The sequence below is a fragment of the Pseudopipra pipra genome, chromosome W (assembly GCF_036250125.1).
Source record: "Pseudopipra pipra isolate bDixPip1 chromosome W, bDixPip1.hap1, whole genome shotgun sequence".
NCBI classification, from domain to species: domain Eukaryota; kingdom Metazoa; phylum Chordata; class Aves; order Passeriformes; family Pipridae; genus Pseudopipra; species Pseudopipra pipra.
The window spans coordinates 11,452,305-11,458,284 of NC_087580.1; the positions used below are offsets into that span (position 1 = coordinate 11,452,305).

General features: G+C 58.9%; 1 long non-coding RNA gene across 1 annotated transcript; it reads left to right on the forward strand.

Moving 5' to 3' along the window:
* Window positions 1-2,711: 2,711 nt before the first annotated feature.
* On the forward strand, window positions 2,712-3,442 carry LOC135406182 (uncharacterized). Its single transcript, XR_010426200.1, has 3 exons — window positions 2,712-2,748; window positions 3,146-3,215; window positions 3,307-3,442. It is a non-coding gene; the product is annotated as an uncharacterized LOC135406182 (long non-coding RNA).
* The last annotated feature ends 2,538 nt before the right edge of the window (window positions 3,443-5,980 follow it).

The window sequence follows — 5,980 nt, forward strand, 5'->3', positions numbered from 1 at the left end:
CCTCAGTTAGATGGAGCTAAACCCCTGACCTTGCTTAGGAAGAGCTGCTGATGCTCAGTTGTCTTCTTTCCCTTCTGCTTCAGTGGGATATTACATTTCCCTGCAGTATTGGTGACAGAAGGGTATGTCAGCTGGAATGGTTTGGTTCTTACAGAAAGCATAAATGCATTTTAAGGAAGGTATTTTTACATAAGTGAGGCCTCCAAAAAAACCCAAAAGACCCCAAAGGTTATATAAGTGCATAATAAAGGGGGCTGGTCTGACTTTTGACCCTGCTCAAGGCAGGGAAGAAATGTAACAAACCCCAGAAATCAATCCCCTGAGCAGGAACAGGGTCAGCCCGGCCTCAGAAAGGGGTCCTGAGGGTTCCTGGGCTGTGTGGGATCAAAGGGCAACCAATGTGCCAATTGCCACTCTGATAGATGGCCAAGGACAATATCACACCCACCAGGGCTTCCTGGTTCCCTTCCATCAGCTGATCAGTGACTGGAGAGCAAAGGATTGCTCAGGAAGGCTCACTTGCCCTTTAGCAGTCCCATCTGGCCAGTGCAAAAGTGTAATGGGGAGTGGAAGCCTCCCTTGGGCTTTGAAAAGCATCTTCGGGGGGCACAGCCCCCCTGAAAGGACTGAACTGTGGAATGGGACTCATGAGAGCAGAGTGGGAAAGAGGAATGGCCTGCAGAGGAACAGGGAGGGCCAGGGCACAGAATCTTCCCCCCAGGCTCTGCTCTGGGGCTGGAGACTGGACCCATTTGTGGCCCGCAGTGCTGGGAAATGGGGTGGGCTGGATCTGGGAACTGCCACACCCCAGCAATTCCCCAAGGCTCCCCCTTGTCTCCAGGTGCCCAACATTGCCCAGTGCTCCCCAGTGCCTCCAGTGCCTGGAGATCCCAGTCACGGGGCTGTTCCCACTGCCCAGGTCCCCCTTTGTTCTCCCACCCAAGGAGTGGGATTTTCCCAAATCATGTTCAGTGGCAGCCCCTTCCTTCCCCACGGGGCTGGAGTGGAACAGGGACAACTGTGGACAGACATGCTGGTCTGGGGCCTGGCTCAGCTCTGGGGTGTCCCAGAGGGAAAGCTGTGGGAAGGGATGGGCAGGAGCACATGGGTGGATCAGGCTTTGGGGGCCGTTGGAGGATGGATTGTGTTGTGTGGGATTGTCCCCACAGGGTATGCAGCTGCTTTCAGCTCCCTGCCCACCCCCTTGGCACCCCCAGGGGCCTGGGCCCTTCCAGGGGCAGCTGCCCCGTGCAGGAAGCTGGAGGGATGCCGGGGAAGGTGGCTGGATGGGTGCCGCAGGCGGGATGGACTCTGTGCCAGGGCTGGGCTTGTGGCCAGGGCTGGGGGCTGTGCCCAGCCGGGCTTTGCCCCGGGGGCTCTCGGGGAGGGGGCAGGGAGGAGTCCCGGCAGGGATAAATGTGCTCCTGCCCTTGTGCAGCCTCAGCCAGCGCTGCCCAGGCCCAGAGGAAGATGAAGGTCGCTGTGCTCAGCGTGGCCCTGCTCTTCACCATCCTGCTGAGCCCCCCAGCAGATGCCAAGGTGAGGCCCCCATGCCACAGGCGTGGGCTCAGGGCTGGGGATGCTCCTGTCTGCAGGAGAGCAGCTCTGCTGCAGGATGGAATCGGGGCTGTGATCCCAAAACTCCTTGCCTTGGCCTCTCCCTCTCCCAGTCCAGGGGATCCTCAGCTCTCCCTGACCTCCAGTGCTGGGCACTGCAGCTTCTCCCTCCCACTCTTCCCCCTCTTCACTCCACTTCCACTGCAAATCTCCCTCTGCCCAGAGCCCCAGATGCTCAGGGAACCTGACCAGGGAGGTCCCTCACAAGGGAGGGCCACTATCAATTGCTGGGAGGGCCCCCACCTCTTTCTTTTTATGGTGCTCCCAAATCCCACCCTCTTGGGCCTCCCGTCCCATCCTTTTTGGTCCCCTCAGGCATCTCCTCCCCAGGATCTGCTCCGTGTCCTACCCAGGGTCCCCAAACATCCTCCCACTGATCACTCCCAAACTTTTTCTTTCCATCTTTCCCCTCAGACCTTTGCCTTTCACCCAGGCCACTGCCCTGGTACCTCCCAAGACCATTCCTTGCCTCCCTCTCCACTCCCAACCATCTCCCAGTGCCCTCGTTTTTGTCCTCCTCCATCCTCCTCCTCCTGTCCCCACCAAGCCTCTCCCTTGCAGTCCCCACATCCCTACAATTGAATTCCTTTCCCCTCCCCTGCATCCCACACAGGGCCCCTTCAACACCCCAATCCCAGTCCCGTGGGCTCCCCAGTTCCCCCCAGTTCAGCATCTTTGGGTCCCCCCCAACCTCCCCCCACCCTCCCTGCAGGCCCTGAATTCCCCTGGCTCTCCTTGTCTCCATCCCCACCCTGGGCCCTGCAGGCACAGGGCTTGCAGGTGAAACTGGGGGCAGTGGGAGCAGGGGGAGCAGAAGGGATTTTCCCCCTCAGACGGGGGCAGCCCTGGGCTGGAGGGGCTGGGGACACCCGTGTGCCTCCCCCAGCCCCACAGGGGCCAATCCTGCTTAACCCTTTGCTCTCCTTGCCCAGGCACTCTTGGCAGGAACCCAAAATGATCTGCGGGAGGTGAGTGGGCCGGGGGGACTGGAGGGCATCCAGTCTGGGAACTGGGGGACACTTTGGGCCCCCCATCCCTCGCTGGCACCGGGGACATCCCAGTGACCAGCCAGGGCTCCTGGTCTCTCTCCAGACTGATTTAGTGGACGTTGGGATCCTGGAGACGGCTCAGGTGGGTACCAGGAGATCTGCCTCAGTCAGGTCTTTCCCTCACATGGCCATGACACTCCCGGCCATCCCAGTCTGACCCAGCACACTCCAGTGCACTCTACTGCCTCCCCAGAGAACACCCTGCCCCCCAGAATTTTCCCAGAAACCCACTTCTCAATAGCCCCTGTTGCATTCCAATCCTTGACACCACAGGACCCCCCCAGATGCCCCAGGATCATCCCCTTCCCGAGCTGTGCCTCTTTGCCAGGACCCCCCAGTGCTCATGGGCAGGACCACACAAGCTCCTGGACCCTGTTTCTGCCCAGAGGCACCTTCCCCAAGGACCCCATTGCTTGCCCCTGGCTCCCAGTACATCCCAGTTCAGCCCAGTGTGTCTCTGAGCCTGTCTTTCTCCCCAGCCCCCTGTGCTTGAGGAGGAGGTGAATCTTCTTCGTAAGAAACTCTCGGGTGCACTCAGGGTTCGCTGAGGTGAGCAGTGCCTGCAGGGAGAGGGGGCAGGACAAGGCCCCTCTCGTGTTGCAGTGGCCTTTGGGGGGACGATTTGGGCTCTGTCTTTCAGGACTGGTGGTGACACCCGTGCCCTGTCCCCCTCCAGCGGAATGAGGAGATGATCATCCCTGGAAGAACCCCCTGATTTCCCTCAGAGCCCAGGGCCATTTCCCCTGAATGATCAATAAATCCCTTCAGCAAAGCTACTCTGCTTGATCTTGTGTGTGTGTTCCCATCTCCATGTGTGTGTTCCCATCTCCACCTGTGTGTTCCCATCTCCATGTGCAGGTTCCCATCTCCATGGGTGTGTCCCCATGTCCATGTCCCCTCCTTCTCCACCCCCAGCACACCCAGTGCCTCTCTGGCCGCACCCCCACCATGAGCAGAGAGGCTCAGGGGGCTCCTGGGGGTCTCTGCACACGAGATCCCCTTCACCCCCTCCATGTGCATCCTGAGCAGTGCAGGTTGGGGCATCATGGAATGTCCCTGCTGGGGGCTGGGACAGGCAGGGGGGACACGGGGCAGCCCCTGGAGCACCTGGACCTCCCCTGTGCTCTGGGAGGGATGGAAAGGGGATCAAAGGGGCCAGCGGGTGTCAAATGCCCCCAGATCTCAAGGGCCAGGCTCGGGCTGAAGGGATGGAGAGCAGCCCTGCATCCAAGGCCATGGGGACAGTGGGGGATGAAAAGCAGGATGGGAGCCAGCAGTGGGAGCTCACAGCTCACAACCCCCCGTGTCCTGGGCTCATCCCACAGCGTGGGCAGCAGGGGAGGGGGGTTCTGCCCCTCTACTCCGCTCAGCTGAGACCCCCCTGCAGTGCTGCCTCCAGCTCTGGGCTCCTCTGGCTGTCTGCAACGCACCCGCCCGCAATGGCAATGGCTTGGGGGGATTCCCCTGCCAGCCCTGGCATCTCCTGCAGCTCCATGGGCTCCTCAGCACAGCAAAGACACGGATCTCTTGGGGCACTTCCAGAGGAGGCCACCAAGGGGATCCCAGGGCTGCAGCACCTCTCACATGGAGACAGGCTGAGAGAGTGGGGGCTCTTCAGCCTGCAGAAGAAAAGGCTGTGGGGAGACCTCCTTGGGGCCTTCCAGGACTTCAAGGCAGCTTCTAGAAACATGTGGGCAAAGGGTTCAGTAGGGCCTGTCACAATAGGACAGGGGCTGAGGGGCTTAAACTACAAAAAGATTAGGTCAGACTAGAGATAAAGAAGAAATATTTTAGAGGGAGAATGCTGAAACACAGGAACACATTTCCAGGGAGGTGGTGGATGCCCCATCCCTGCAAACATTCAAGGCCAGGTTGGATGGGGCTCTGAGCAAGGTGATCTAGGAAAGATGTCTCTGCTCCCCCCTCCAGGAGAGACCCTGCCCTGTGCTGTTGGCTACCAGAGTGATGGGCAGCTCTCAAAGGATGCAAGTGCCCAGAGAGCAGAGGGAACACACAGGGCCTCTGTTAGCAGGGACATCTTCAGGTGAGATGGGAATAGTCTGGATCCACACGCTCAGGCTCCACTGTTTTGCCTCTCTGTGGTTGCACACAACGTTTGGAAGAGACTGACAACCACGAGGTGCCCCAGTGTCACAGGGTCCCCTTGGTGACAGGAGGTCATGAAGTGTCCCACGGACTTGTGGGTGTGGAGTTATTTGAGGTGTTCTCTGACCCAATCTTCCTTGAACAAGGGAAGGTCTTCCTTCCCTGAGGGCTGGTCTTGTCAGGGCAAAGGTGTTCAGTAACTCTGCCTTCTCTGCATCCTTGCCATGAGCAGAGCGGCTCAGGGGGCTCCTGGGGGTCTCTGCACACCAGATCCCCCTCACACTCTTAAGGGAACTTCCCAGGCTCACCATTCCCAAGACTCCCTGGCAGTCACTCTCCCACCAGCCCAGACTGGCACTGCTGACCCTCAGGCCCCTTCCCAGCAGCAGCAGCTCCAGTGACCCAATGGATCCCCTGTGGCTCCCCACAGCCCCCACTCTCACAGTCAGACCAGGTTTCCTCACTGCTTCCACCCCAGCTTTCCCATGGAAGAGTCTCTGATGTCTTAAAAACAGTAAAACAATTCATCCCTGGTGCAGGAACACAGAAACAGCCTGAGCTGGTACCTCCAAGGAGGGATCTCCAACAAAGAACCCCATGGGCTTCTATTCCCTCACACTACAAGCTGTCATAGGTTTACGTGTTCTAAAAAACCAAGCAGGGAATTTTTCTTCCCCCTGCATCGCTGTAAAAGAAAGATGTTGAAGGGGGGAGGGGGAAGGTGTTTGCCGGGGTAACTGACACCCACAAAGGAACCAGCCAGCAGATCCACATTCCAAGCTGATGGCCCTCTGCAGACTGTGGGGAGGGGGGATGAGTTATTTTTTTTCTCTCCTCCTAACCAGGAGGCACTTTACTTGTGCCCTAACTCAGGCAAGGTGTGTAGGAGGGGTCCGAAGGTCACTCTGTTTTCGGCCTGGTCACCTGGCTGTTTTCTGGCCCCGGTTTGCCTCCGTTTTTCCTGCGACCTGTTCTGCCCCCAGCTCAGATCTGCTCTGATTTTATTGGAGTGGCTTGACCCATCTGCAGGGGAACCTTTGGGGGAGGAGGTCGCCCTCTCCCTCCTCCACTCCCGTGTTGGCAGCAGCACGTGTCCATCGACGGAAGGGGGGAAATCCCAGCCAGGGCCAGCCGCAGGCAGGGTGAGTTTCCTAGGAACAGCCCTCCCTCTTTTTCCCTTTTCCCTTCCCCTTCTCGGAGGGGGGAAA